Source organism: Pogona vitticeps, chromosome 2 (genome assembly GCF_051106095.1).
Source record: "Pogona vitticeps strain Pit_001003342236 chromosome 2, PviZW2.1, whole genome shotgun sequence".
NCBI classification, from domain to species: Eukaryota; Metazoa; Chordata; class Lepidosauria; order Squamata; family Agamidae; genus Pogona; species Pogona vitticeps.
Window position 1 is genome coordinate 227,152,017 of NC_135784.1, and position 20,141 is coordinate 227,172,157.

The 20,141-nt window shown below is 43.6% G+C and overlaps 1 protein-coding gene and 1 non-coding gene across 49 annotated transcripts in view; one reads left to right on the plus strand and one right to left on the minus strand.

The window, feature by feature from the left end:
• The window catches only part of PTPRD (protein tyrosine phosphatase receptor type D), a 1,767,834-nt gene that overhangs the window by 852,389 nt on the left and 895,304 nt on the right, over window positions 1-20,141 (plus strand). The gene's annotated exons all lie outside the window — the stretch shown is intronic.
• Window positions 17,789-17,944, minus strand: LOC140705143 (U1 spliceosomal RNA). Its single transcript, XR_012084652.2, has one exon. It is a non-coding gene; the product is annotated as a U1 spliceosomal RNA (small nuclear RNA).

The following is a 20,141-nucleotide window of genomic DNA, read 5'->3' on the forward strand; positions in this document are numbered from 1 at the left end:
CTTAAACTGAAGAAAGTAAGAAAAACCTCTGGACTAGTCAGGTATAAGCTAAACCAAATCCCTTATCAATACACAGTAGAAGTGAAGAACAGATTTAAGTAACTTGATTTGGTGGACAGAGTGCCTGAAGAACTATGGATGGAGGCTCGTAACATTGTACAGGATGCAGCAACAAAAACCATCCCAAAGAAAAGGAAATGCAAGATAGCAAAGTGGGAAAGGAGTATGACAAGGCTGTATATTGTTTCCCTGCTTATTTAACTTATATGCAGAATACATCATGTGAAACGCAGGACTGGATGAATCCCAAACTGGAATTAAGAATGCCGGAAGAAATATCAACAACCTCAGATATGTAGATGATACCACTCTGATGGCAGAAAGTGAGGAGGAATTAAAGAACCTCTTAATGTGGGTGAAAGAGGAGAGTGCAAAAATGGTCTGAAGCTCAACATTAAAAAAAACTAAGATCATGGCCACTGATCCCATCACCTCCTGGCAAATAGAAGGGGAAGATATAGAGGCAGTGACAGATTTTACTTTCTTGGGCTCCATGATCACTGCAGATGGTGACAAAATTAATAGACACCTGCTTCTTGGAAGGAAAGCGATGACAAACCTAGCAGAGACCATCACCTTGCCGACAAAGATCCCCATAATCAAAGCTATGGTTTTTCAAGTAGCGATGGATGGAAGTGAGAGCTGGACCATAAAGAAGGATGACTGCCAAAGAATTGATGCTTTTGAATTGTGGTGCTGGAGGAGATTCTTGAGAGTCCCCTGGACTGCAAAGAGAACAAACCTATCCATTTTGAAAGAAATTAACCCTGAGTGCTCACTGGAAGGACAGATCCTGAAACTGAGGCTCCAATACTTTGGTGATATCATGAGAAGAGAAGACTCCCTGGAAAAGACCCTGATGTCGGGAAAGAGTGAAGGCAAGAGGAGAAAGGGACGACAGAGGACGAGATGGTTGGACAGTGTCATCAAAGCTACCAGCATGGGACTTCCGGCTTGATGTCGCGACGAGACAGCAGCAGGAGGACAGAGCTCTGTCCCCTGGGCTGAATTCTGACCCGTTTTGGGACACCGTAGGGTGTCGGAACCACCCTGGAGGGGTGGCGAACTGGGGGAGAAAGCCTGTTGATCACGGGTGGCGGCGGCCACCCCAGTTCGATCCAGGAAACTCCCTAATCAGCCAATGGGCAGAAATAAGCAGCTTCGGCTAGCTTCCAAGTCGCTGGCAGTCGTCTGAGAGAAGCAAGGAACAGCACTTGGCATCGCTGTTTTTCCATCGGGTGAGAATTCTTTTGCAACTAATTGCCTACATACCCCTACATATGGAAAAAAAAGAATTGCTATCTTATCTCAGTAACTTTATAAAGCGGCAGAAAATCTGGTGAGAGGGATAGCAGAAGATAGTAACTTTTTTAAACTGTACTTTAAGAATATTTACAACCTGGCGTTATGAGCTTAAGAGACCTTCATGCAAATTAAGTGTGGACATTGTTTTGTCTATCTAAAGTGTTTGGAATGATTCCCAGAAGAGGTGGCCTTGGACATTCTGTTGTTGCTTAAGGCTGAAAAACTGTTTATCTCCTCGTGAGCTTCTCTTTGCATTTGGCCGGAATTAACCCTAAAGTGGACATTTCAAAAACTGTTCCTTGGGTCGAATTTGGTTCAACTCTACATAGCCAAAGCGGAACTCCTGAAATGACTCTGGAAATTTGGAATATCTGTTTATAAGCATCTAGGCAGCAGAAACAGAATGGCACAACAAGGACAATTTTGGAATGAAGTAAAATTTATGCTTCAACAAATATTAACGACCGTGACATCTCATTATGAAGAAGCAAAATTATCCAATCAATATCAGAAGGACTATAGTCCACAAGCAACTGAAAACAACAAGGAAGGAAATGGGAGTATCACAGATGATGCATGCCAAACCAAGCAGCAGCTTAAGAAAGTTAATCTAAGAGAAACATCAGTCTTGGACCAGAGGAGAGTACCAAGGGAAGACAAAGGGAAAAAACCAGCAAAATTAACCAAAAAAAGCCTGGAAGACTCATTGAAGATAGACCAAGTACAAAAAATGGACATAAATCAGATCTACAAAATGGTTTTAGAGGACATGAAAGATGACAGCATGTTTAGAGATATAGCAGGGAATGAAAAAAGAGGAACCAGAGAGGGAATTACCTAGAAAGATGAAAAAAAGGGAAAACAAGGAAGGGCCCCTTAATATTGGAAACATGTTTATATTTATCATTGGGATCTGTAAAAGGGTATATTCTATATATTAAAAGGAGAACTAAATTGAAATAAGGGAGCCCGAATCAGGGTAAAGATGTAATATGGTGACTTTTTATTTTAGGCAGACTAAACTAGATATAAAGCTGGGTCATGGATCTGGAATCACTTTCAATAAGAATGTTATTAGAAGATCTTGAGAACTTTATATAATATGAGAGTAATATTATGATAGTAGCTATACTATATACTAAAATCTGTATATGAATGGTTTGAAAGAAGGTCGGAATTTGGGGGGGATAATTGAGAAAACACTGAGATGTAAAAAACAAATAATTGTAAGCAAGTATGTAACACGATGTCTGATAAGCACAAACAATGTAGATAGATTGGAAAATTAATTTAAAAAGTTAAAAAAAAAAGCTACCAGCATGAATTTGACCAAACTGCAGGAGGCAGTGGAAGACAGGAGGGCCCGGCGTGCTCTTGTCCATGGGGTCACGAAGAGTCGGACAAGACGTAACAACTAAACAACAAAAACAATCATAATCATCATCAAATAATAAGCCACATTTATAAACAGCTATTATTTCAAATCTTTCCCACATGTCTCTGAACCTGATCAGTTTTTTTCTGCTCTGGGGTATATAGAAGACACTATCCTTTAAGAGAGTATACTACATTTGAAGGGAAGGTCTGCAGGATTTAAATTTCATTTATAGGGCTCTAATCTCAAGTTGCTTTGGGCTATTCCTGGCAGTAGATGCTGTCCATGAATCCAGGTAAATAGACAAGAAAAGGACACCTCTAGGTCTAGAAAGAAATTGATGTAATGGAATACTTGTCTACACAATCCATTTAAGTAAAAGGGTGCCTTGACAAGATGATTGCAAGATTTCTGGCTGCATCTTCCTTGCATCTTTATGTAGTCTTCATAAACTGAAAACAGACAAAAACATCAAATATTTCTCCTCCAGAGGAACCCTCCCCCCCATCCCACACCATAGAGTCCTGCCAGTCTGGAAAACAGAGTGTCTCCTTCTTTCTGGAAGGCAAAGGAGGAAATTCTCTCTCTCTCTCTCTGTCTCTCTCTCTCTCTCTGTGTGTGTGTCCATACCTGCGTGCGCGCACACTCTCTCACACACACATTCATACACATGCTGTTGCTGATGTTGGTGGCTTCAGAGGCACTGCCAATTTCAGCAGTGTGGTTTCAGTGGCAGCCAGAAATGAAGGCTGCAAAAGAAACAGTCTTGAGGGTGTGAGTGGGTTAAAGTTTGGGAAAACCCCATTTCCTTTTATGTTCCCCCAAAAGTGGAGATAGTCCTTTTTCACAAGGACTAACCAACCCCATCCTAGAGTCTTCCTCCTTCACCTCTTCTTTCTTTCTTTCTTTCTTTCTTTCTTTCTTTCTTTCTTTCTTTCTTTCTTTCTTTCTTTCTTTCTTTCTTTCTTTCTTTCTTTCTTTCTTTCTCTCCTCCTCCTTTGCCACCTCAGTCTCCCAGTCTAGCTCCTTTTAACCTTCTAAATTTTCCTCAGCATTTGCCACCAGATATTCCTATGCTGTTGGCACCTCCCCTTTCTTGCCTCCCTTTCGCTCCTCTTTCCCACTCTTTTTCTCTTCTTTTCAATTGGGCCACAGTTGGTATTAGTGTATAAGCTCATATTCCTCTGTTGTGGGTGCTTGAAGCTCACACTCCTCTTTGCTGCTGGGAAGTGGTTCCTTCTCACAGAGGGCTTCATGAGGCCCCTGGGTCACAAGTTGCCCACCTCTGATGGAAATGAAAGGTCTGATGATCCATCTGGCTCATGCAGTCCCTTTGGACTGGGTGTTCAGATTGTCCTCTGAAAAACACAATACGTTTTATTTCTTCTAATATTTAAAAAACAGGCCTGCAATTCAGAAACTTCTAAGAGCAGTTAGTCTACCTGTTGGGATACTGCATCCTTGGGGCATACTTGAGGAAGAGGGGGAGGGTAAATGCCACATTCTGTGCTCCTAGATACAGACAAGCTGGATTTCCTTTCAGCTCTACTAATAATTCCCTGCTGCTAACAACACACAGCTTATCACCACCCTCTGTGCCTCCAGTTCCTTTCAGTCTGTGTTCCTTCAGTTCATTTGAGCCTCTGTTCCCACCTCTGCATTATCAGTAAGCAAGGGCATATTGCTAGATCACTGAGGGGGGAGCAGTCTTTGTGTGGCTGTGTACACGGTTACAAGAAAATAAAATCTGGCTGTTTTTGTTTTGTTTTAATGAGGGATTTATAATGCATTGTCTCTATTTTGGAAACAAGACCAGGTACTGTAATATGTTCATGCTAAAATGCATGGGGAAATCTGGCCGCAGAACAGCATGTTCCTCTTTATGTTCAATTTGACAAGCGTGAGACAAAGCAAACATGCATTGTTTCAGTGATTGTTCTTTCTTTGTTCGTTTCTTTGACTGGGCTGGGAGGGATTCCTTTTTATTGCTTGGCTGCAAACTGCTGCTAACTTTGCATGGTGGAAAAAACCCAATTAGGTCCAGCAACAATTTGCACTAGCTTGCTTACTCCTAGAATAAAATGTTGATATATGTGTCATATTTGCAAGGGTGTGTAGAAGTGCAAGGATTTTGTTTTGTTTCTTACAGAAATAAAAATCCATTACAAGGCCTCCCCCTGAATCAGTTCAGAAGGCAAAATACAAAACCAACATTTCCCCCTTTAAAACACACACACACTCTCTCTCTGTTTCTCTCTCTCTCTCTCTCTCTCTCTCTCTCTCTCTCTCTCTCTCTCTCTCTCTCTCTCTCTCTGGGAAGAAGGGCATTCTCAACAAGAAACTATAAATAGAAAGACACCACCTGGTAAATAGGGAATCTGAAAGTTCCACATATCCCAAAGGGGGTTGTCTGCCCTACAAGGTGAATACCAGTGAGCTCCTGTAACAAAGGACATTCTTTTCCTGAAGGGGATAGTAGAATTGTAAACCTTTGGGACACCATACATCAGATGAACTAGAAAAGGTTAGAATAGTCATTAACTTCCTGTCCTCTTGTTGCAGCCCCTCCTTCCTGTTGCTGCAATGGAAGGTATAGCTTGCTTTCAACAACAGATGATGATGAGTGAACTACAGCTTTTGTTCATGCATTTCATAAGCAAGCCATTTATAAACAGCCAAGTTATTTATTTTAGCTCTTTCTATTTTTCTTAACAAGTAAAAGGTAAGGGTTCCCCTTGACCTTTTAGTCCAGTCGTGTCCGACTCTAGGCGGCGGCGCTCATCCAGTTTTCAAGCCGTAGAGCCAGCGCTTGTCCAAAGACAGTTTCCATTGCCACGTGGCCAGCGTGACTGTGTGTTTAGTCGTTTAGTCGTGTCCGACTCTTCGTGACCCCATGGACCAGAGCACGCCAGGCCCTCCTGTCTTCTACTGCCTCCCGGAGTTGTGTCAGGTTCATGTTGGTTGCTTCGCAGACACTGTCCAGCCATCTCATCCTCGGTCGTCCCCTTCTCCTCTTGCCATCACACTTTCCCAACATCAGGGTCTTTTCCAGGGAGTCTTTTCTTCTCATTAGATGGCCAAAGTACTGGAGCCTCAGCTTCAGGATCTGTCCTTCCAGTGAGCACTCAGGATTGATTTCCTTCAGAATGGATAGGTTTGTTCTCCTTGCAGTCCAGGGGATTCTCAAGAGCCTCCTCCAGCACCACAATTCAAAGGCATCAATTCTTCGGCGGTCTGCTTTCTTTATGGTCCAGCTCTCACTTCCATACATCACGACAGGAAAAACCATAGCTTTGACTATTCGGACTTTTGTTGGCAAGGTGATGTCTCTGCTTTTCAAGATGCTGTCCAGATTTGTCATCGCTTTCCTCCCAAGAAGAAGGCGCCTTTTAATTTCAGGGCTGCTGTCTCCATCTGCAGTGATCATGGAGCCCAGGAAGATAAAATTTGACACTGCCTCCATATCTTCCCCTTCTATTTCCCAGGAGGTGATGGGACCAGTGGCCATGATCTTAGTTTTTTTGATGTTGAGTTTCAGACCGTTTTTTGCACTCTCCTCTTTCACTCTCATTACAAGGTTCTTTAATTCCTCCTCACTTTCTGCCATCAGAGTGGTATCATCTGCATATCTGAGGTTGTTGATATTTCTTCCGGCAATCTTAATTCCGGCTTGGGTTTCTTCCAGTCCAGCCTTCCGCATGATGTATTCTGCATATAAGTTAAATAAGCTGGGGGACAATATACAGCCTTGCCGTACTCCTTTCCCAATTTTGAACCACTCAGTTGTTCCATGACCAGTTCTAACTGTTGCTTCCTGTCCCACATATAGGTTTCTCAGGAGACAGATAAAGTGGTCAGGCACTCCCATTTCTTTAAGAACTTGCCATAGTTTGCTGTGGTCCACACAGTCAAAGGCTTTCGCATAGTCAATGAAGCAGAAGTAGATATTTTTCTGGAACTCTCTGGCTTTCTCCATAATCCAGCGCAAGTTAGCAATTTGGTCTCGAGTTCCTCTGCCTCTTCGGAATCCAGCTTGTACTTCTGGGAGTTCTCGGTCCACATACTGCTGAAGCCTACCTTGGAGGATTTTGAGCATAACCTTGCTGGCGTGTGAGATGAGTGCAATTGTACGGTAGTTGGAGCATTCTTTGGCACTGCCTTTCTTTGGGATTGGGATGTAGACTGATCTTTTCCAATCCTCTGGCCACTGTTGAGTTTTCCAAACTTGCTGGCATATTGAATGTAGCACCTTAACAGCATCATCTTTCAAGATTTTAAATAGTTCAACTGGAATGCCATCACCTCCACTGGCCTTGTTGTTAGCCAGGCTTTCTAAGGCCCACTTGACTTCGCTCTCCAGGATGTCTGGCTCAAGGTCAGCAACTACATTGTCTGGGTTGTCCGGGATATCCACATCTTTCTGATATAATTCCTCTGTGTATTCTTGCCACCTCTTCTTGACGTCTTCTGCTTCTGTTAGGTCCCTCCCATTTTTGTCTTTTATCATGTTCATCTTTGCGCAAAATGCTCCTCTAATATGTCCAATTTTCCTGAACAGATCTCTGGTCTTTCCTTTTCTGTTATCTTCCTCTATTTCTTTGCATTGTTCATTTAAGAAGGCCCTCTTGTCTCTCCTTGCTATTCTTTGGAAGTCTGAATTCAAGTTTCTGTAACTTTCCCTATCTCCCTTGCATTTTGCTTCCCTTCTCCTCTCTGCTATTTCTAAGGCCTCGTTGGACAGCCACTTTGCTTTCTTGCATTTCCTTTTCTTTGGGATGGTTTTCGTTGCTGCCTCCTGGACAATGTTACGAGCCTCTATCCAAAGTTCTTCAGGCACTCTGTCCACCAAATCTAGTTCCTTAAATCTGTTCTTTACTTCCACTGTGTATTCATAGGGGATTTGGTTTAGATTATACCTGAGTGGCCCAGTGGTTTTTCCTAATCTCTTCAGTCTAAGCTTGAATTTTGCTATGAGAAGCTGATGATCAGAACCGCAGTCAGCTCCAGGTCTTGTTTTTGCTGACTGTATAGAGCTTCTCCATCTTTGGCTGCAGAGAATATAATCAATCTGATTTCGATATTGCCCATCTGGTGATTTCCATGTATAGAGTCGCCTCTTGTGTTGTTGGAAAAGAGTGTTTGTGATGACCAGCTTATTCTCTTGACAAAACTCTATTAGCCTTTGTCCTGCTTCGTTCTGAACTCCAAGGCCAAACTTCCCTGTTGTTCCTTTTATCTCTTGGCTCCCTACTTTAGCATTCCAGTCCCCTAGAATGAGAAGAACATCTTTCTTTGGTGTCAGTTCTAGAAGGTGTTGTAAATCTTCATAGAATTGTTCAATTTCAGTCTCCTCAGCAATGCTGGTTGGTGCATAAACTTGGATTATTGTGATGTTGAATGGTCTGCCTTGGATTCGTATTGACATCATTCTATCATTTTTGAGATTGTATCCCATTACAGCTTTTCCCACTCTTTTGTTGACTATGAGGGCTACTCCATTCCTTCTACGGGATTCTTGTCCACAATAGTAGATATGATAATCATCTGAGCTGAATTCGCCCATTCCTGTCCATTTTAGTTCACTGATGCCCAGGATGTCGATGTTTATTCTTGCCATCTCCTGTTTGACCACCTCCAGCTTCCCAACGTTCATAGATCTTACATTCCAGGTTCCTATGCAGTATTTTTCTTTGCAGCATTGGATTTTCCTTTCACTTCCAGGCACGTCCACAGCTGAGCGTCCTTTCGGCTTTGGCCCAACCACTTCATTAGCTCTGGAGCTACTTGTACTTGTCCTCCGCTCTTCCTCAGTAGCATGTTGGACGCCTTCCGACCTGAGGGGCCCATCTTCCAGCGTCATATCTTTTAGCCTTTTGTTCCTGATCATGGGGCGTTCTTGGCAAAGATACTGGAGTGGCTTGCCATTTCCTACTCCAGGTGGATTGCGTTTAGTCGGAACTCTCCACTATGTCCTGTCCGTCTTGGGTGTCCCTGCACGGCATAGCCCATAGTTTCTCTGAGTTACTCAAGCCCCTTCGCCACGACAAGGCAGCAATCCATGAAGAAGCCAGCGTGACTAGGGAACGCCATTTTACCTTCCCACTGAGGTGGTACCTATTTATCTACTCACATTTGCATGCTTTCAAACTGCTAGGTTGGCGAGGAGCTGGGACAAAGTGACGGGAGCTCACTCCGTCATGTGGATTCGATCTTACGACTGCTGGTCTTCTGACCCTGCAGCACAGGCTTCTGTGGTTTAGCCCACAGCGTCACCACGTCCCAAGGTCTTAACAGGTAGCACCATGTAAAAGGGACCATGTGGGACTTAGAAGAGAAGACTGCAGTTTGAATTGCTCTTATTTTGGATTCCTGACCGTTCCCTTTCCCACTGCCCTGCCTTATGTTTTCTGTTTCTCTTCAAAATCTTCATATTCTGCTACACTCATTAGATTATTTTAGGGGTTGGCCTCCTCAAGGTTTTGTTTTGCTTGGGCAAGGCAAAGATATTTAACATATGAAAGTGAGTAAACTGGATGCTGGTCAATGAAGTGTGACATTCTATACCTACTGAGCGCAGGATTCAGAAAAGGTTGAAGAAGACAGTCGTTTTCTGCTGGCAGAGTGAAGTTGGGAAAATATTTCTCAAGGTGCCTGTGTTTATTAGGCTAAAAGTTCTCAAAACATGCAAATACTGTTTTCTTTCTTTGATATACCTTTGATACACTCCATAGGCATTTGAGTATCGAATCCAAAGAGCACTTGTTGTTATCGATTGCAGGTCCTTGCCTAACAATTACTTTGCATGCTAAAATTCTCTCACACATGGTTTCCAAACTGGTTGGCATTCCCTTCTCCCCTTGTGTCAGGTACCCAAATCTCCCTAAGGAGCATAGGCCCTTTGGGCAGGGAGTTCCGCAGCCACAAATCTACCACCTTATGCTGGGGCAAGTCCTCAACCTCCAGCAGTGCATAACGTTTGCACCTGGAACAAGCCTGACCTTAAAAGAACACTACTTTTACTCAGTGCTTTGCAAGTACAGCAACATGGGCTTTGTGATTCCTTAGAACTCACAACAGTTCCGTTAATTAAGACTTTTCTGGTAGCTAGTCAATGGCCTTTACCACTCCTCTGGATTTAGCCAAACCCTGCTGATCCAAGAGACCAATCCTTAGTGATGATTTTTAGAGACCAGTCCTTAGTGATGATTATTTTTATTAAGAAAATATAGTTTCATAGAAACTGTTTTTGCTCAAGCATTAGCATAAATACATGTTCAAAGGATTACCATAGTTAAATACAACAACTAATTCCCATTAAAATAATAAGCACTAAATCTGGGCTAAGGTGGGCTAGCCCCACCTCCTTCTTCTCTTACCTACATTCTTTTTCTTTCAAGTTACATAACATAAACCATCAAGAACTTCTCACAGACAAAAGTTGTCTCTCACACCATGATCTCTCCTCTCCCATAGTTTTCCAAACATAACCCATCGTCCATTTTCTACATTCCTCGGACCTCCTCCTTCATGACAGTAAACCAATTAATTCAAAGAGACGTAACTGTCCAATCTGTTTACAATTCTGATGGAGATGCAGGTGGTTTATCTCCATTCCAATTAGAAAAGAATGGGTTGGGTCTTTGCGCCGGGCCTCCTTGTCCTTGCATCCTTATCAGGTTTCATGCTGTACCAGCTTGGCTGTAAATTAAGAAAAACAAACTCTCTGCCTTTCTCACATTCCCATGTCTTCAACTCCTTTCACTTTCAAAACCTAACAGACTCCATTTCCTTTCCTCCTCATTTACTACAAATGCCACTCTCCTTTAATCCCTGACTACAAGTCCCATTCTCCTTCAGTCTCATGACACCTTGAAACAGAAATGCAAATAGAAATGGAAGGCAAAAATCTGTCTGCAGTGGAGCAAGGAAACATCACAGTTTATTAGTTTACTGCCCTGATTGGTCACACATCTACCTTGCCCAATTGTAAAAATGGCTCTAAATGTTTGAAAAAGGTTGAGAAATAATCAGTTCCTGTACAGCTGTAGATCTTGTTGCATTTTTTGCAGCACGGAAAAAAAACACATTTCCTCACAGAATTTCCCAGATGTGCTGGGATAAGGTGTGCATCACATAGATGATGAAGCTTATCTATGGTGCCTGGGAGCATGATAAAACTCCCATTTGCTTTCCCTCACAGTGTGAAATATGAAATGTCTTATCCAGACAGTAAGATTATTTTCTCCACAGTTTTTATATCTACATGTCTCTTCTCTGCTATTCCAGTGAATGACAATTTCCCCCTCACACCTGGTTTTTATTTTAATTTCTCTTCAACATAGAGAGCCCAGAGAAAGGACTATAAAAGAGCAATCACCTTATGCTGTATTTGTTTCCAAGTGTAATGATGTCCAGAGCATACTGCATCTGATCCTGAAGCAAGCGTGTGAACCTAGTCCTTTCTGGATTTGTCTAACCCTCTTTTAAAGCCATCTAGATCCTGACGCAGTGAATCCCATAGTTTGAACAGACATTTTGTGATATAGTAACTCCTTGAATTCATCATTCAATCTGGTGGATGACCTCAGGTTCCACTAATTATGCAAAATGGAGTTTAAAAATCCATACAACATTGTATCTACCTTTCTCATATTCTTTCTTACTGTATTTTTAAAAAAACAGACTTAAGACTTCTCTTTTAGGAGTGCTGATGTAGCCTTCTGATCATTTTGGTTTCTTCTTTCAACTCCCTTCCCAATTGTAGAGTTATCTTTCCTGAGATGCAGCAATCAGGGGACAGGTGTAGTCACATATGGTAGATTTGTATAGTGCCATTACTATATTAGTAGTTTTGTTTCTGCGATTTTCTTAATGATCCCTAATATAGAATGGGCCCTTTTCCCCGCTGATCCATGGTAGACCAGCAGATACATGGGAGGACCATAAGTAAGCAAGCCAGAAGGATATGTGTGATGGGTTGTTGCCTATCCCCACAGGGTGGGGCCAACTAATGCCAACTCTCAATGTCCTTTCTTGCCCAAAATGAGGCACAAGAGTCCTGATAACTCTCAACTTTACTGAAAAATGAAATGGTGGCCAGGTGCATAGCCATGCTTTGGATGCCAAGCCCTTCTCCCTCAGTCCCACCAAATAACAGAGGACCATTTCTTTTGTGGCTGGCCACTCCCCAGGTCCTGTAGCCTGGGAAAATTCCAAGAAAATCTGAAATGCGTGATCATAAGACCTCTTTGTGGAAAGGACCACTAAATGCAGTATTCCCTCGATCCCTTGGATTGCTGCCAAAGATCCACAGTTCCTCTGAGAAGGGAACTGAGCATGCAGATGCACCAGGAGCCAAGGAATGGAACCAGTCCTTCTGAAAGTGAGACAGAAGGTCTGTGGTTGTGTTATCCATCCCTGGCACATGTTGTGTTGTGAAAAGTGATGTAAGACAAACTAACATAAAATAGCACATCAACCGCATGACTCTGGGTGAACATGATGTTTATTGGTTTACCACCTTCACAGCTGCTTGATTATCACATCAAAACATATTCTTCTTATCACTAAACTCTTCCTTCCATATAGTGACTACCACCAAGATGGCAAAGCACTCTAAAATTGTCAGGTCCCTCTTGATGTCTGAGACAAACCATGGATCTGGCCAGTATCTAGCTCATCACCTCTCCTGAAAGAAAAGAAACCCCAAATCGATGTAACTAGCTATATCAGAATGTAGTTGTAGTGACATTGCGACTTGTAAGTGGTGTTGCCAAAAGGAGACACCAAGATCAATTTCAGCTGTCTTGAAACCTACTGGGCAGATCAGATTGGAAACTGTTCTCCTCTGGTCTGTCAAACAGTCTACGTGCTATGGCCCTTGATTGGCCACAGCCTCCAGCAAAATACAGCCCATGATTGGGTGTTTCAAATCTCAGGTAGCCCTGTATTGGACCACCCAGGATCCCTCAATTTCCTTAAGCTGTTGTGCAGCCCAGAGCCTGCAGCAGCAGGCTCAGTCATGCCTGGCATCATGAAACTGCAAACCTGGGTTCAGGTAAGATTGGACTGCATGGAATTCATCGCTATTATTAGAAATGAGGATCCTGTTAGCTAATTATGTCAGGAACCTTCTGCTCTTAAAGCATCTCCTCTATCATCCATCTGTAAACACTCTACAAGAAAAGAAAAAGAAAGACCTAAATGGTTTATGTGTCCTCAAAATTAGATAGGGAAGAAATTGATGATAAATTGATATGTAGTAGGCATCCTTCAGTCTCGAAAGACTATGGTATTGTGCTCTGTATGGAGGACTTGGAACAGCGTCTAGTGTGGCTGAGGAGGCCAATTCGAGAGTGACAATCCCTTCCACACTGGAGACAAATCCAATCTGTCCCCTGTCCAGCTCCCTGGTTTTGCTTCCTTTGTGACTTCCTCTTTGCCTCAGCCTGCTGGACAAGGGTCTCTTCAAATTGGGAGAGGCCGTGATGTACTGCCTGCCTCCAGGCTGAACGATCAGATGTCAGAGTTTCCCATCTGTTGAGGTCTATTCCTAAGGCCTTCAGATCCCGCTTGCAGATGTCCTTGTATCGCAGCTGTGGTCTCCCTCTGGGGCGATTTCCCTGCACTAATTCTCCATATAGGAGATCCTTTGGAATCCGACCATCAGCCATTCTCACAACGTGCCCAAGCCAGCGTAGACGTCGCTGTTTCAGTAATGTATGCATGCTGAAAATTCCAGCTCGTTCTAGGACTACTCTATTTGGAACTCTGTCCTGCCAGGTGATACCAAAAATCCGTCGTAGGCAACGCATATGGAAGGTGTTCAGCTTCCTCTCCTGCCGGACACAAAGTGTCCAGGACTCGCTGCAGTACAGGAGTGTGCTCAGGACACAGGCTCTATAGACCTGGATCTTGGTATGTGTTGTCAGTTTCTTATTGAGCCATACTCTCTTTGTGAGTCTAGAGAACATGGTGGCTGCTTTCCCAATGCGTTTATCCAGCTCGACATCTAGAGAGAGGGTGTCAGAGATGGTTGAGCCAAGGTACACAAAGTCATGAACAACCTCCAATTCTTGTGTGGAGATGGTAATAGAGGGAGGTGAGTCCACACCCTGGCCCATGACTTGTGTTTTCTTCAGGCTGATTGTTAGTCCAAAGTCTTGGCAGGCCTTGCTGAAACGGTTCATGAGTTGTTGGAGGTCTTCAGCAGAGTGGGCAACAATGGCTGCATCGTCTGCAAAGAGGAAGTCCCTCATGCATTTCAGTTGGACTGTGGTCTTCGCTCTCAATCTAGAGAGATTAAAGAGCTTTCCATCTGATCTAGTCCGGAGATAGACACCTTCTGTTGCAGTTCCAAAGGCATGCTTCAGCATGACAGCAAAAAAGATCCCAAAAAGTGTTGGTGCGAGGACACAGCCCTGTTTCACTCCGCTTCGGATGTCAAAGGGACCTGATGTTGAGCCGTCAAAAACTACAGTGCCTTTCATTCCATCGTGGAAGGACCTGATGATGTTAAGGAGACGAGGTGGACATCCAGTCTTGGGAAGTATTTTGAAAAGGCCATCCCTGCTAACCAAGTCAAATGCTTTTGTAAGGTCTATGAAGGCCACTAAGAGTGGCTGTTGTTGTTCCCTGCATTTCTCCTGCAACTGTCGGAGGGAGAATACCATGTCAGTGGTGGATCTATTTGCTCGAAATCCACACTGTGATTCCGGATAGACTCTGTCTGCAAGCACCTGGAGCCTCTTCAGCACAACACGGGCAAGCAGCTTCCCTACAACGCTAAGAAGAGAGATACCACGGTAGTTATTGCAGTCACCCCTGTCACCTTTGTTCTTGTACAACGTGACAATGTTTGCATCCTTCATGTCCTGTGGTACTCCACCTTCCCTCCAGCAGAGACAAAAGATTTCATACAGTTCGGTGATGATGATCTCCTTACCGCATTTCAGCACTTCAACAGGGATGTTGTCCCTTCCAGGTGCCTTGCCAGAGGTGAGGGAATCCAAGGCCGCATTTATTTCTGCTAGGGTTGGTTCGCTGTCCAGCTCTTCCAAGACAGGCAGGCACTCAATGTTATTTAATGCTTCTTCGGTTACTACATTCTTTCTGGAATATAGCTCGGAGTAGTGCTGCACCCAGCGTTCCATCTGCTGTGCTCGGTCCTGGATGATCACACCTGTAGTAGACTTCAAGGGAGCAGATTTCTTCTGTAATGGACCTAAGGCCTGCTTGATACCATCATACATTCCTTTGATGTTACCTGTGTCCGCTGCTATCTGTATCTGAGAGCAAAGCTGAAGCCAATAGTCATTGGAGCATCTCCTGGCAGCCTGTTGGACTTGGCTACGAGCGGCTCGAAGAGCTTGCAGGTTGTACTCGCTAGGACAGGCTTTGTATGCTGCTAGAGCTCTTCTCTTATCCTCAATGGCTGGCATTAACTCCTCCGAATGGGCTTCGAACCAGTCAGCCATCTTTCTGGTCTTCTTGCCGAAGGTGGACAAGGCAGTGTTGTAGACAGTGTTCTTGAAGTGTTCCCATCGTTCAGGTGCATTTACATTAGCTGGACCTGGAAGGGTTTCCTCGAGTGCTTGGGCAAATTCCTTCACTTTTCTTTGATCGCGAGTCTTGTTGATGTCAATACGTGGTCTTCCTTCCTTTTTCGTGTGATACAATTTCTTTGTTCGCAGTTTTACTCTACTACACACCAGGGAGTGATCAGTATCGCAATCAGCACTCTGGTAGCTGCGTGTGATCGTAACACTAGGAAGGCTAGAACGTCTAGTGAGGATCAAATCGAGCTGATGCCAATGCTTGGATCTTGGATGTCTCCAGGAAACTCTGTGTTGCAGCTTCGTATTAAAGAATGTGTTGCTGACACAGAGACCATAGTAACAGCAAAACTCCAGTAAGCGTTGGCCATTTTCGTTCATCTTTCCAATGCCAAAACGGCCTAGACAAGTGGGCCAAGAATTGTGATCAGCACCAACTCTAGCATTAAAGTCTCCAAGAATGAACAGTGACTCTCTTTCAGGGACTTTTTTGATAGTAGCTGCCAGATCGTCGTAGAATTTGTCTTTCACTTCTGGAGTGGATGACAGTGTTGGTGCATATGCACTAATGAGGGTTACTGGTCCTGCTGATGAGTGGAGCTGCAGAGACAGGATTCTTTCACTCCCCACAGTGGGTGGAACAATGCATCTCAGGAGAGTGTTTCTGACTGCAAAGCCAACACCATATTCCCTGGTCTCATTTGATGGTTTTCCCTGCCAGAAGAATGAGAAGTTTTTTTCTTTGACAGATCCCGAGTCTGGCAGTCTTGTCTCTTGCAGGGCAACAATGTCCATCTGCAGTCTACTCAGTTCCATGTCAATGACAGCTGTCTTGCGCACATCGTCTATTTCTTGCAGGTCGTTAGGAAAGCCGTAGTCAGGAAAGCCAGGGGTCATTGTCCGTACATTCCAGGTGCCCAGCTTTAGGGCAGAAGTTTTCATATGATTGTTGCATGGTGCACGGTTGTCGATCTGCTTGTCGGGTTTCACCCTAAACCCCACGCACCCCGTGAGGTTAACAGACCGTGGCGAGGTAGCACCTTACTGGCTGGGGGCTGCCCAGCTTAAGGCGGGCGGTATCTACCTAGTGAGGTGCAATGACCTCTCCCACCGTCAGAAGTAGCCCCTGGCGTCCTGCTCTACGCCAATTCAGCAGAGACTTATAACCGGTAACTGCTACTTCCCGTGTTGTTTCGACGCTGTATGCGAAGCTGGAGTGTCCTCTCCAGAGCACGAAGCCTGGGTAAAATAGTATGGAGGATAGGCTGTTACCCAAGCAGCAAATCCCCCCTCTCCACATCGCTGAAATGGTCCAGTGGAAAGGCAAGAGCCAATACAACTGGTTCCAGCAACGTCGCAGGAGTTGGCAGAATGAAAGAAAATGCCTCCGGGACTCCGGCTCCGGATTTTGCCTCGAGGTTATCTCCTGAAGCCCTTTCCATAAGTGGATATAGCCACAAGGCAGTGGAGGTTAAAATTTGGAGTTTTCCTTCTCCTAGATGGGCTGCCTTCCAGGGCTGACGAGTCCCACCTACCCGGTAAATTGATAGCAATTAACAGAAATTACAAGCCAATTTCATGGACAGAGGAAGTCACTGAAAGTTGTCGTCCTTTTTGTAACCAAAATCTATACTCACAAGATAGTTCCTCTGGAACATGAAGAGACCCTGTTGAAGAGTGTGGGAAATTTACTATTTACAAATCCCAGAATTCCCACCCAGAATGGAGGCTAACCATATTTAATTTGAAAATAAGGGACTCAAGTTCTATGGACACTGTAAAATATGGAACTAGAAAATGACATTGGTTATAATCACAAAATTGGGAGTGTCTACCGTATTTTTTGCTCCATAAGACGCACTCTTCCCATCCTGCTTATAACTTTTTTGAACTGTTGCCGTCTGGCAGAAGATATAGAACAATTAAGACTCGGACCACACGTTTTCTGAATAGTTTTTATCCCAGAGCTATAATTGCACTTAATAATGAGCTTAAAGACCACCAGTAGTGAATAGTTAGTTGGACTGTGTTACTTGGCCTGCGGTGTAGATGTTTGTATTTTTAGATGTTTATATTTTTAGTGGGGACTTTCAGTGGGTGGGGAGTGTTGGGGGATTTTTTAGTGGGTGGGGAGTGTTTGGGGAATTTTATGCGTGTGCATGTGTCTGGTCTCTCGGTGTCTGTGAATTTCATTGTATGGATATACTGTGTATATACTTACAATGATAATAAATAAATAAATAAACAAACAAACAAACAAACAGAGGGGGAGAAAGTATGTGTGTCTTATGGAGTAAATACAGTAAAAAAAGGGTTCAGCCACCACCACCCAGAAGCCTCCCACTGCCATGCTGGGAGGCCTCTCACCATTCTGCACTGCTAGCTTTCCAGGATCTGCTTCCTGCAGCCCATCTGGAAAACCAGCAAGGCCAACAGGCCTATGGCAGCAGGCAGTGAAAACAGCCAAGGACCAAAGGGGAAAGGGTGATTCTAGAAAGAGTAGGGGAAACCATAAACATCCTACTTAGGCAGTTGATTTTCCCACATTTGGGGAAATCACAGGGGTCAGCACATCCAAAGTGCAATAGATGAGCCTTACCCTGGGAAAACCACTTTCACAATAATGCTGTCTCCCCTGCCAGGTATGAGTTAGAATGGCCCCTGAAAATTCTTCCCCTTTCTGTGCCCTATCCCCCAAAGGCATGGTGATACCCCGGCTGCACCTCCTGATCAGAGCAGGGCTGCACAGCCCCAGTCCTGAAAGAGGCCAAGAGACCTACTCAGTGTTTTGGGGTGCCCCACAGGACCCCCATCAGGGGCTGGAATGTTCCTCCCACAATCCTCCAGTGCACAGATATTAGCATATCTAATATGCGGGGAAGGCAAGAAAAGCGGGGAAATTCAAACTTTCAGTTAGTGAACAGGCTGCTTGTCTGCTTCCTTGCTAGTCCAAGCAGTTAGAGAGCTGGGAGAGAGACCTGGGACTGCCTGGTATTGTCATTTTAAAATGTAAAATTTAGTTTAAAAGCTGCTTGTTTTGGGTTAAACGGTGCTAGGGTGAAAAGGTGCTCCGTTTGAGTTGAAACCTGCTTGTGTAGAAACATTCATGCTTGCCTTAAAAATCTGCTTGTTTTTCTTTAAAAGCTGCTTGCTTTGGGTTAAACCGTGCTTGGGTGAAAAGGTGCTTCGTTTGAGTTGCAACCTGCTTGCCTGGGAAGCGTTTCAGACCAGCGCCGATCAGCTGTTAGGTGGGGAGAGGGGAGGGGCAGGAGCGGAGAAGAGCACAAAATGGCTGCCGGTTGCCTCCTGGGTTTTAGCAGTTTGGGGCTCTTTTTTTACTGTTCTGGGGTCTACCAAGGGACTGTGAAGAGCTGGGCTCAGTCTACAGTACCTGGTAAGTGACTTTCTTTTAATTTTTTAAAGGTTTCTGACCTTTAATTTTTTAAAAGTTTCTGACCCCATAAGAATGCATTAATTAATTTTCAATGCATTCTTATGAGAAATTTGGATTCGACTTGCAAACTTTTCAATTAGTTCTGGGCATCTAATAGGGAATGTATTTCCAAAGGGTGTTGCAGCAAGGAAACTAACTATGCCTCGTGACTTCTAACTGGATTACAGTACCTGCTTCCTGATTTCAGCCACTATAGTTTATATTCAGTTTTTTTGGCTCGTCAAGAACATTGTTCATGGCTATTGTGCCTTGTATGTTATAAATGTTCAGTTATGTCAGAAACCTGAGATTTGGTCTTATGCTGAGCATGTTCTACTGCTGGTGAATGGGTAAAGTTTTTTGTTGCTGTTCTTTTGCATAACCTAAAGTAAATAAGGAAAACCAGCTGTTAAATAGTTTATTTCCACTATTTATCCTCCACACAACTAAAAGGGACCTCTCAATGCAGTGCCAAATCAGACAAACCATTTCTAACTTAATATAGGCTTGAGCTGTAGATGGGCAGAGTTGCACAACAATCTCATCTGTCATTGAGACATTTCTATAAGCATGGGGAGGAGGTGGATGAAAGGAAATGTAAAATATAGGTAGAATGGTATAGGTCTTATCACTAGCTGATAGTGGTCTATATGTACTTGAATTAAATTTATGGTACACAAATTTATGGTACATAAACTAGAGTACACAAAGCTTTAAGTCTCTCCATTTGTTAATGACAGTGGTAATGGTTTTTAATGCCACAGTTGACTGCTGTTCACTTTACATGGTTCAAATGTTATTCTGTTATAGTTTATTAAATACAGTGGTGCCTCGCTTAACGATTGCCTCGTTTAGCGATGAATTCGCATAACGATGTGTTTTTTAGAAAATAATATGCATCACATAACGATGTTTCCTATGGGCGATTTTCGCTTAGCGAAGTTTGGGACCATGCTTCGCATAACGAATGCGATTTTAGGTCCCCTGCTTCACTTAACAATGTTTTTTTTTCCAATTAAAAAAGTGTCTTAGAAGGGTCAAAAACGGTTCTAAATGCTTGGATTCGTTAGAGGACCCCCTAAGTCATGTGCAAACCTGATTTGGCTTTGATCTGACTTTTCGTTAATTTTTTGTGAATTTTTTTTTTTTTGGCCCATAGGAACCAATGGACCTGTCAAAATCTGACAGCTCCATGCTTTCCTATGGGGGAGAAAACAATTTACAAAAAATTAACGAAAGTTCAGATCAAAGCCAAATCAGGTTTGCACACAACTTAGGGGGTCCTCTAACGAACCCAAGAATTTAGAACAGTTGCTGAGTCTTCATTAATTTTTTGTGAATTTTTTCTTCCCCCATAGGAAATAATGGAGCTGTCAGATTTTGACAGCTGTCAAAAGTTGGGGGGGGGGAAATT